This window comes from Saccopteryx leptura, chromosome 1, assembly GCF_036850995.1.
Source record: "Saccopteryx leptura isolate mSacLep1 chromosome 1, mSacLep1_pri_phased_curated, whole genome shotgun sequence".
In the NCBI taxonomy this organism is placed as follows: Eukaryota; Metazoa; Chordata; class Mammalia; order Chiroptera; family Emballonuridae; genus Saccopteryx; species Saccopteryx leptura.
Window position 1 is genome coordinate 175,970,514 of NC_089503.1, and position 12,727 is coordinate 175,983,240.

Genomic DNA, 12,727 nt, shown 5'->3' on the forward strand with positions numbered 1-12,727 from the left:
AAACACAGGGGTCGCCTAAAGCCATCGGAAAATACATATTTCCGATGGCTTTAGCCGCTGAGAAGCTGCGCTACCATCTGCAGCAGCGCTATTCAGCTTGAACGCACGCCGTTATGGACATGCGTTCCAAACTGAATGCCTGCGGTCATGCGCAGACGTGATTGCATCATGCATCCGGGGCCTAAGGGGCGGGGGAAGCGAGGGTAACGCTCCACAGTCCATAGCAGCACATTACGTGTGTCTGGGGCTTGCTGACGTCATCAGTGGGTGGGTGCAGCAAGCGCCAGAGGACAGAAGCCTAGGAGGCGGAGAGGCAAAAGGCGGAGAGCCAAGAGAGCCTGCGAGACAGCCTGCTGGTGTAAAAAAGGTTAATAATGTAAAAACAGTACACACACCATACACACAATACTGTGTAAGTGTAAGGTGCTTTGTGTTAATCATTACACAGTACACAAAGCAGCTTACACTTACACAAAACACCATACATTTACACAGTGTGAACTACATCAGTTTTATATTATAAGAGACCACTATAAGATGTAGTTCACACTGTTCCCCAATGTATAATTATCTCCCATATCTCCCACTATTTTCCCATATTCTGAATGAGGAAACTGCTGAAATCAGCGGTTTCCGGCATTGAATCCGCCTCCTATTGATTTCATTGGAAGTGCAGCGGATTTTGTGGAAGAGAGCTCCCGAGAATCTCGGGTTACCACACAATCCTCCGCAGCCTCCTTTTGATTTCAATAAGAGGCGGAGAAATGACAGTTTCCGACACATTTATTTCTCTCCTATTCAAGTCAATGGGAGGCCGCAGCAGATTCCACTCAAATATAGAGCATGTTGCTTAATTTTTTCCATGCTAGAACTTTTCCTAGAGCAGAAAAATTCCAAAGGTGGAATCCGCCACCCCCAATAGACTGAAAGAGGCCTCACACTGAGGAATCTGCTGTGCGAATTCTGCAGTGTAAAAGATCTGCCTCCTAAAGAAGTCTATTGAGAGTGGTGGATTCCACCTTTGGAATTTTTCTGCTCTAGGAAAAGTTCTAGCATGGAAAAAATTAAGCAACATGCTCTATATTTGAGCGGAATCTGCTGTGGCCTCCCACTGACTTGAATAGGAGAGGAAGAAATGTCTCGGAACTGCATTTCTACCGTACAGGGGATCTCTCTTCTGCAGAATCCATGGGTCTCCCATTGAAGTAAATGAGATGTGGATTCCACCGCAGAAACCGCTGCTTTATAGTCTGAAAGAGCCCTGAAAGATACCATGCTGTGCAGAAACTGCAGTGTATCCTATGACGTAGTTCACACTGTTCTATATAGAAAACTTCCCACTAAACTGAAAAAACAGATCCATTAGTTAAGCAGCTATTTACGGAATGGTAGCCCCAATACACTAGGTAAAGAGGTCCATTAGTAATAAATATTTCGCAATATATAATTATTGTTTTTGTGATTAATCACTATGTTTAAATTATGTTTGATTTGTAGCAATGAGAATACATAATGCATATCAGGTATTTACATTCCGAATCATAACTGTAGCAAAATTACAGTTATGAAGAAGCCACCAAAATTATTTTTTGGGCCCTGGCCAGTTGGCTCAGTGGTAGAGCATCGGCCTGGCGTGCAGAAGTCCCGGGCTCGATTCCCGGCCAGGGCACACAGGAGGGCGCCCATCTGCTTCTCCACCCCTCCCCCTCTCCTTCCTCTCTGTCTCTCTCTTCCCCTCCCGCAGCCGAGGCTACACTGGAGCAGAGATGGCCTGGGCGCTGGGGATGGCTCCTCGGCCTCTGCCCCAGGCGCTGGAGTGGCTCTGGTCGCAACAGAGCGACGCCCCGGCGGGGCAGAGCATCGCACCCTGGTGGGCAGAGCGTCGCCCCCTCGTGGGCGTGCCGGGTGGATCCTGGTCGGGCAAATGCGGGAGTCAGTCTGTCTGTCTCTCCGCGTTTCTGGCCTCAGAAAAAAATACAGAAAAAAAAATTTTTTTTTTTAATTATTTTTTGGTTTGGGGTCACCGCAACATGAGGAACTGTATTGCAGGGTCACGGCATTAGAAAGGTTGAGAACCACTGGGCTATAGTAAGACATAAACAAGGTCACTACATAATGATAAAGGGAGCAATCCAACAGGAAGATATAACCGTTATAAATATCTACGCAACTAATATAGGAGCACCTAAATTGTAGGGGATTTCAATACCCCACTAACATCACTAGATAGATCCTCAAGAAAGAAAATTAACAAAAAAACAGCAGATTTAAAGGACATACTAGATCAACTCAATTTAATAAGTATCTTCAGAACCTTCACCCTAAAGCAGCAATATTCAATATACATTCTTTTCAAGTGCTCATGGTACATTCTCTAGGATAGACCACATGTTAGGGCACAAAAGCAGTCTCAACAAATTTAAAAAGATTGAAATCATATCGAGCACTTTCTCTGATCACAATGGCATGAAACTAGAAATCAACCACAACAGAAAAACTGAAAAATACTCAAACACTTGGAAACTAAATAGCATGTTATTAAATATAAAATGGGTTAACAATGAGATCAAAGAAGAAATTAGAAAATTCCTAAAAATGAACGATAACGAGCATACATCAACTCAAAATTTATGGGACACAGCAAAAGCAGTCCTGAGAGGGAAGTTCATAGCATTACAGGCATACGTCAAGAAGCTAGAAAAAGCTCAAATAAACAATTTGACCCTGCATCTAAAAAAACTAGAAAAAGAACAGCAAGAGGTAGTAGAAGGAAGGAAATAATAAAGATCAGAGCAGAAATAAATGACATAGAGGCTAAAGAAACAATACAGACGATCAATGAAACCAAGAGCTGGTTCATTGAAAAGGTAAACAAGATCAATGAACCTTTAACCAGACTCACCAAGAAAAAAGAGAGAGGACTCAAATAAATAAAATTAGAAATGAGAGTGGAGAAATAACAACTGACACAACAGAAATACAAAATATTTTAAGAAAATACTATAAAGAACTACATGCCAAAAAACTAGACAACCAAGATAAAATGGACAAATTCCTTGAAACATATAATCCTCCAAAAATTAATCTGGAAGAATCAGAAAACCTAAACAGACCAATTACAACAAATGAGATTGAAACAGTTATCAAAAAACTCCCCCCCAAAAAAAGTCCTGGCCCTGGCCGATTGGCTCAGCGGTAGAGCATCGGCCTGGCGTGCAGGGGACCCGGGTTCGATTCCCAGCCAGGGCACATAGGAGAAGCGCCCATTTGCTTCTCCACGCCCCCCTCCTTCCTCTCTGCCTCTCTCTTCCCCTCCCGCAGCCAAGGCTCCATTGGAGCAAAGATGGCCCAGGCACTGGGGATGGCTCCTTGGCCTCTGCCCCAGGCTCTAGAGTGGCTCTGGTCGCAGCAGAGTGACGCCCCGGAGGGGCAGAGCGTTGCCCCTGGTGGGCGTGCCGGGTGGATCCCGGTCGGGCGCATGCGGGAGTCTGTCTGACTGTTTCTCCCTGTTTCTAGCTTCAGAAAAATACAAAAAAAAAGAAAAAAGAAAAAAAAAAAAAGAAAAGTCCTGGGCCTGATGGCTTCATAAGTGAATTCTATCAAATAGTCAAAGAAGAACTAACTCCTATCCTTCTCAAGCTATTTCAAAAAGTTCAAGAGAAAGGAAGACTTCCAAGCTCCTTTTATGAGGCGAGTATAATTCTGATTCCAAAACCAGGCAAAGACAACACAAAGAAAGAAAATTATAGGCCAATATCCCTGATGAATTTAAATGCTAAAATCCTCAACAAAATATTAGCAAACCAGATTCAACATATGAAAAAAATCATACACCATGATCAAGTGGGATTTATTCTGGGGAGGCAAGGTTGGTACAATATTTGCAAATCAATCAATGTGATTCATCACATAAACAAAAGGAAGGAGAAAACCCACAAGATAATTTCAATAGATGCAGAAAAAGCATTTGATAAAATCCAGCACCCATTCATGATCAAAACTCTCAGCAAAGTGGGAATACAGGGAACATACCTCAACATGATAAAGGCCATGTATAACAAACCCACAGCTAACATCATACTCAATGGGCAAAAATTAAAAGCAATCCCCTTAAGATCAAGAACAAGGCAGGGGTGCCCCCTATCACCACTCTTATTCAACATAGTTCTGGAAGTCCTAGCCACAGCAATCAGACAAGAAAAAGAAATAAAAGGCATCCAAACTGGAAAAGATGAAGTAAAACTATCATTATTTGCAGATAATATGATATTGTATATAGAAAACCCTAAAGTCTCAGTCAAAAAACTACTGGATCTGATAAATGAATTCAGCAAGGTGGCAGGATATAAAACTAATACTCAGAAATCAGAGGTATTTTTATACATTAACAATGAACTGTCAGAAAGAGAAATTAAAGAAGCAATCCCCTTCACCATTGCAACCAAAAAAAATAAAGTACCTAGGAATAAATTTAACCAGAGAGATTAAAGACTTGCACTCGGAAAATTATAAAACATTGATAAAAGAAATTAGGGAAGATACAACAAGTGGAAGCATATACTGTGCTCATGGTTAGGAAGAATAAGCATCATTAAAATGTCTATGTTACCCAAAGCAATTTATAAATTCAATACAAGACCGATTAAAATATCAATGACTTACTTCAAAGATATAGAACACATATTCCAAAAATTTAGATGGAACCAAAAGAGAACACGAATAGCCTCAGCAATCTTGAAAAGGAAGAATAAAGTGGGAGGTATCACACTTCCGGATATCAAGTTATACTACAAGGCCATTGTACTCAAAACAGCCTGGTACTGGCATAAGAACAGGCATATAGATCAATGGAACAGAACAGAGAACCCAGAAATAAACCCACACTTTTATGAACAACTGATATTTGACAAAGGAGGTAAGAGCATATATTCGAGTAAAGACAGCCTCTTCAACAAATGGTGTTGGGAAAATTGGACAGCTGCCTGCAAAAAAATGAAACTAGACCACCAACTTACACCATTCACAAAAATAAACTCAAAATGGATAAAAGACTTAAATGTAAGCTGTAAAACTATAAGCATCTTAGAAGAAAACATAGGCAGTAAGCTCTCTGACATCTCTTGCAGCAATATGTTTGCTGATTTATCTCCACAGGCAAGTGAAATAAAAGACAGGATAAACAAATGGGAGTATATCAAACTAAAGAGCTTCTGCACAGCTAAAGAGAATAAGAACAAAATAAAAAGACAAACTACACAATGGGAGAATATATTTCACAATACGTCTGTTAAGGGGTTAATAACCAAAATTTATAAAGAATTTGTAAAACTCAATACCAGGAAGACAAACAATCCAATAAAAAAAATGGGCAAAAGAAATGAATAGACACTTCTCCAAAGAGGACATACAGATGGCCAATAGGCATATGAAAAAATGCTCAACATCACTAATCATTAGAGAAATGCAAAATAAAACCACAATGAGATATCACCTCACACCAGTCAGAATGGCGCTCATCAACAAAACAACACAGAATAAGTGCTGGCGAGGATGTGGAGAAAAGGGAACCCTCCTGCACTGCTGGTGGGAATGCAGGCTGGTGCAGCCATTGTAGAAAACAGTATGGAGATTCCTCAAAAAATTAAAAATCAAACTGCGTTTTGACCCAGCTATACCACTTTTAGGAATATATTCCAAGAACACCATAGCACTGTTTCAAAAGAAGAAATGCACCCCCATGTTTATGGCAGCATAAACAATAGCGAAGATCTGGAAACAGCCCAAGTGTCCTTCAGTGGACAAGTAGATTAAAAAGCTTTGGTACATATATACTATGGAATACTACTCAGCCATAAGAAATGATGACATCGGATCATTGACAACAACATGGATGGACTTTGATAATATTATACTGAGTGAAATAAGTAAATCAGAAAAAACTAAGAACTATATGATTCCATACATAGGTGGGACATAAAAATTAGACTGAAGAGACATGGACAAGAGTGTGGTGGTCACGGGGTGGGGAGGAGGAGAGGGAGGGGGTTGGGGGAGGGCAGGGGCACAAAGAAAACCAGTCAGAAGGTGACGGAAGACAATTGGACTTTGGGTGATGGGAATGCAGCATAATCAAATGTCAAAAAAACCTGGAGATGTTTTCTCTGAACATATGTACCCTGATTTATCAATGTAATCCCATTAAAATTAATTTAAAAAATTCTCTTCTCTATTCTTGCGTTTTCTGCCTCCATTTAGCAATGAAGAGCTTGTCTCACAGCCTCTAGTAGCTGCCTTTCCAAATCATGCTTTCTACATATAGCTTTTTTTTTTTTTTTTTTTTTTTTTACAGAGACAGAGAGAGAGAGAGAGGGATAGATAGGGACAGACAGGAACGAAGAGAGATGAGAAGCATCAATCATCAGTTGTTTTTTTTTGTTGTTTTGTTTTAAATTCATTTTAGAAAGGAGAGAGAGAGAGAGGAGAGAGAGAGAGAGAAGGGGGGAGGAGCAGGAAGCATCAACTCCCATATGTGCCTTGACCAGGCAAGCCCAGGGTTTCGAACCGGCGACCTCAGCATTTCCAGGTCGACGCTTTATCCACTGCACCACCACAGGTCAGGCCCAATCATCAGTTTTTCGTTGTGACACCTTAGTTGTTCATTGATTGATTTCTCATATATGTCTTGACCGTAGGCCTTCAGCAGACCAAGTAACCCCTTGCTCAAGCCAGTGACCTCGGGTCCAAGCTGGTGAGCTTTGCTCAAACCAGATGAGCCCGCGCTCAAGCTGGCGACCTCAGGGTCTCGAACCTGGGTCCTCCGCATCCCAGTCTGACACTCTATCCACTGTGCCATTGCCTGGTCAGGCCTTTTTAAAGAATTTTTATTGAACTTATTGGGATGACATTAATAAAATTATATAGGTTTCAGGTGCAAAATTCTGTAATATACTGTTATTGTGCGTTCACCACCCTAAATCCCACTGGCTCAAAACCTGACACTATACCTCGATGAACCATAGCTGTACCTGAGACAGGACTTTCTATTCTGGATAATGGTTATGTAAACTTAGCTCTCCTACAACACAAGAATCTTTGAGGGCAGGATTTGAGCCTAATTTCCCCTGCATATTAGATGCACTCAAATGATAAACGAAGTAATAAATTTTCTTGGGAAGGGAACAGAAGATAGTCTTTAATAAATAATAAAGACAAAAAAGAGTGGAAAATTTTCAGTCTCTCTACCAACTTTTAATTTCTTTCTCTAAGTAAATTAATCAACACTGTAGCATTTTCTATGTATCTTTAAATGTTAGCATTCAAAAATAGCATTTTATGGTTTAGTAATACTAATGTTTTTATCTCCTTTAACTCCCATAATAATATCCTAACATGGGTATTGTAATAATCCACATCTTATACATAAGGAAATAGCTTTAGAGAAGTTCGTCTCTTTTCTACTTTCTCACCCTAAAATGACTTCCCTAAAAAGCTGTTTAAACTATATGCTCTTAAGATTTTGAACTGAAAAGCACAGAAACAAAATACAAAGAAATGGTCTGAGTGTCGGAAGACCCAACCCCAGTTGTGCTTCACTTCTAGACATGTCTGACTTCAGGAACTCCCACCTCTCCATGTTAGTTTCTTAACTGGACATCAGGAATAACAGTAACAAACAGATTAACCTCACGCTGTTGTGAAGACTGAATTTATAAACAAGGAAGACTGTGGAAGAGAGTCTTCTGTAAAATTAAAGAGTGATGCCCCAACAAAAAGACTGTCTCCAACAGTCAAACCTGTTTCAAAATGTTACTTCCGCCTGACCAGGCGGTGGTGCAGTGGATAGAGCATCGGACTGGGATGCGGAGGACCCAGGTTCAAGACCCCAGGATAGCCAGCTTGAGCATGGGCTCATCTGGCTTGAGCAAAAAAGCTCATTAGCATGGACCCAAGGTCACTGGCTCGAGCAGGGGGTTACTCAGTCTGCTGAAGGCCCGCAGTCATGGCACACATGAGAAAGCAATCAATGAACAACTATGGTGTCGCAACGAAAAACTGATGATTGATGCTTCTCATCTCTGTTCCTGTCTGTCCCTATCTATCCCTTTATCTGACTCTCTCTCTGTCCTTGTAAAAAAATAAAATAAAATAAAATAAAAATGTTACTTCCTTGGTACAGTAAGATTAATTGATGTAGGGAAGCTCAAAGTGAAAGACACTGTCCAAGGTTACCTTTGGGATCCTTCTGGGATCTAATTTCACATTATTTCATTATTCTATATGATTTTATGTATTAAAAGTATTAATGAAGTACCCCAAATGTACTATATGCCTCGAGTCAATTTGTTAAGTACTGTTCCCATTCTCTTTCTCCCTATCTCTGGATTGTAGAACCATCTTCAACAGTGGCCCAAAATGACACATCTCATTCTCCCTTTCCTGGTCAGTCCATTACATCTCACTGGAACAGTAGGAAAAGGATGAAATAAAAAACCAGATCTGGGTACAAATGCCAGTTATTCCATTGCCTAGCTGCGGGCCCTTGGGCAAGTCTGCAAGTCCTACTCACATCCCTAAAACAAAGGTAACACCACCAATATTATAGATTATCAGTAATATATGTGCCCAGTTAGGATCTGACATACAGCAGGTATCCTAAAACAGACTCTTTCTGCCTCTGCTTTAGGCAGAAAGAGTAACATGACTAAATGAGAACATACACTGGCAGGTACAGTAGGCACTAAATAAAAGTTTGTCATGTCCTCTTTACTATTCCTTTCCTCTTTATGCTGTGTAATTTCAAGCCTCATTTTCTCACCAATTTTATCACAACAGTGTCCTAAACTGACTTCCATGCTTGTAAGCACGTACTCACCAATCCATCACATAGTACAAATTTGACTACATCAAACATTTATTTTCACCCCTCAGTGACTATACCAGTGACCAGCATAGTGTGCACAATGCTCACAAAGAATGGAAGGTCCTTCCCAACTTCACCAGTCTCATCTCTTCGGATTTCCCTCCCGCACACATATTCTCATGCACAAGCCCCTACACACAGTCCATCTGTTGTATCCCAACTGCTCCATGCTTTCATGCCTCCAAGCCTATCCAGAATTTCTACAGGCCTACTCCCTCTTCAACATATAGCTCAAGCATCATCTCCTCTTCAGAAATTTTCTTAATTCTGGAATTTTCTATAGTATTTCAAAGGCCTTGCTACATTTAATTCACAATATTTCACAAACTACTCTATGTCCTAATTCTGCTGACCTTGTTTCTAGTAGCTCTAGCCCAACTGTGAAATCCTGGAAGGCAAGGAATAGGCCTCATCATGTCAGTATAATTCCCAGTGCCTAGCATGGTACCTATGCTCAAAACATGTGGATGGTTTTTGTAATATAATGTTAATATTGCTCTCACAAATACCAACAATCTGGACAATAAAAGTGTTACTGCGAACATAAGGTATTGCTAGAAACTTTTTGAGATTTCTTAAAACCCAATTAATTTCAAAAATATCTCAAAAATATACTGCTCACAAAATTTAGGGGATATTTTATCATTTAATATTCATTTTGAAATATCCCCTAATTTTTGTGAGCAGTATATTTTAAAATGCTAAGATTAAATTTATACAAATACTCATATCACAAGGTATATCAGGCCAAATTATCAAATAAATAAATAAATAAATAAATGGAATCTCAATATTTATATTTATTTATAAAACCTAAAGAAAATTTCAAACATGAGGTTATCTTTATTCTCATTTTTAATAGTTATTTTTAAATAATCTAGCAAAAGCAGTTTTACCAATGATAAAATATTAAGGATTTCCTCTTACAAAGTTATACCTAATCTTAGCCGAGTAGAACACAAGCAGTAGAATAATCTTACTGGTTATATGTATATAATTTTCCTTTTAAAAAACTTAATTTTAAAAAAATGATTTATTTTCAAATGACTTAAACAATTTTCAAAATGAAACAGACTGTGCAAAATTAATTCCACCAATCACAAGGACTAACTTTATATTTTATTGCAAAATTAATTCCACCAATCACAAGGACTGACTTTATATTTTATATAATCCATAACTGTTATCTGCAAAACTACTATGTATGTACTTGATAAATAATATAGAAATCCAAAATATTGAATGTGAATAATGCATTTTTAATGCACTTGTTTAAAAATGAGTCCATTTCCATTTGACAATGGAAACAGATAAACTGTAGTGTTTGGTATAAAAGGAAAAACACGATTTCAACTCTTCCTCAAAAATGTTATAACATGTGATTTCTGTTTTATAAATTCCAAATATAACTCACTGTATTTAGCACCTTCTCTACTTTCCAGCATATTAGATAATTGCACGTCAAGTTAAAAACAAAATAAAGGAAATAATTTCTGATGAATGGAAATATTAAAACACATATCGAGCACCTTATAAACATTAGCATGACAAGCCCTCCCAAAGGAAGCTATTTTTTCTTAATTTAAAATTTTGAACATTTAGAGAATTTAGGGCGCAAGAATGAGAGGAAGAGAGAACTGAGTAATTAATAGTTTTGGTAAAAAAGATAGGTTAGTAATTTTCAAATCCTGCTCAGGAGAGCCTCAGCTATGGGCCCCCAGCTGCCCACATTAATTAGAGAGGCTCCATTATTTTTGGTCTGTTTATGCACTGACCTTCAGGAAAAAAAATTCGTTTGAACAAAGGTATCCATGACTTTAAAAAGTCTGAAAATATTAACCAATAGTCAACGGATAATATTAACATTAACACCCAATAAAATAAACAGAAGTATTCAACATGGAAAAATAGTTTTAAAAAGATGTAAAACATTAAGTGGGAACAACTAATATCTATAGTTGCTTTACCTTTATAAATAAATGTGTTTCTTTTGCTTCTGATCAGAGATCTACTGAGTATAATGTTTGTTTAGGGAAGGGACACATAGGTCAACCTTTCTCAACTTGGTTTTGGCAGAAAGACAATGGATGGTTTTAGCACAGCTCTGGCTGTGCGTTTAAAGCAAACAGCTGTGGAAGGGAAAGGTATGTTCAAGATAAGAGGCAGTGTTACTGGGGATGTTTGTTTAGATGGCTGGGCGGGGGCCTGCAAACTCAGCCTGGGCAAGGGTACATACCTATCCTACTTTGGCAGAGATTTACAGGAAAAATTAAGTCCTCTCCCAAGGACACTCCTGATTCTCAGCATCTAGCATCTACCTCCTCCTATGCCTCCACTTCCAAACTAATTAATATCATCAAAAATTAGTGTTTAGGTACAGTAATTTTTGGAAAGTCATTCTCTAAATAAACCAGACTCTGAAAAATACCAACCATCTTATATGCTTTGTTTTCTCTGATGGAAAAGCTACAGACCCAGAAGCCTCTCTGCCAGTGACGTGGGCCATGATGCAAGGAGAGGACAAGGGGTGACCGACGTCCACCCTTCTCTTTTTCCTCAGCCCATGGTATTACAGGTTGAGACTGTGACAGAGAAGAAAGTTTCAGAACCATCTAAGAAGACTTGACTAAATTTCTTTGCCTTTCCAAAATACTTAAGTAGCTAGTGAGATGATGGGTGATTTTCCCACTTGCCAAACTTTCTATAACATGGAAATTGCAGAGAATATAACTGAGTCTCTCCACATTAAGACTCACCAATTTCAAAAGATCAATCAGAAGAAAAAAACATTAATTAGCATTGCACTTTGAAAGCAAACTGTATGACTACACACTGATAAAAATAATCCTATTTAGTTAAAAAAAAAACCTGACAAGATAAACAGTAATTTTAACTGTTAAATTAATAACAGCTCCTAATATCAATAAATACTCTTTTGAAGGTTTAGAAGTTAAAATGCTAATTTATTCCAAACATGGGGAAGCCAAATATGACTGTCATACATACACTGTCTAAACTTCGGACCTTTAATTATTTTATTATGTAGTTGACCTGTTTAATAAGACATTAAAGACCATGACTCTAGTTTCTTTCCTATGATAAAACCATGGTGACAGAAAAGCAATTCTATACCTGCAACAGAATGCCAATAAAATACTGCTATCTGCAAGGCAAGTACAGTGACTTACACAATCTACATGTAAAACTGTATACATGCATTTCTCTATGCTATTCTTCTCAGCTTATAAACCAGGAGAAGTTCCAGTGTTTCATTTTCTCAAAATAGCTAAGATACAAGTTATGTACAAAGTATTTATAGAGACAGTAATTTCCTCAAAGGAGATCTCAAATATAAACTATCTATAGGCATAATACCATGGTTTCTGGCAAGATTCACTCTGAAATTCACATTTGAAATAAACTAATATATGGGCTAGATGTGTCAATCCTTTTTACAATAGGAGAGAAATAAATAAAATTTAAGGTACTTGTAACAGGTTTTAAAATTCTATACCTTCAAGAAAATACTAAATTTGAATCTAACTATAGAAGTCCTTCCTCTTAAAATATACAATTAAGTTTTGTTTATAGGCTCACTACTAAATGTACAGCAAAGGCTAGCATAATCACATTTGTATTGTTGTATATATAACATTTATTTTTTTATTATGAAATCTATCTCAACCCCCCCCCCAAGTTTATCCCCCCAAAGAGATAACAAAACATTGGTACACATTCAATCTTAAATACTGGGGTTTTTTTATTACTAAAAGAAACTTTAATAATCTTCTTGGGGTAAGGAAACTA

The 12,727-nt window shown here is 38.3% G+C and overlaps 1 protein-coding gene across 6 annotated transcripts in view; it reads right to left on the reverse strand.

Moving 5' to 3' along the window:
* The window catches only part of ENAH (ENAH actin regulator), a 134,636-nt gene that overhangs the window by 53,312 nt on the left and 68,597 nt on the right, over positions 1-12,727 (reverse strand). The window lies entirely within an intron of this gene.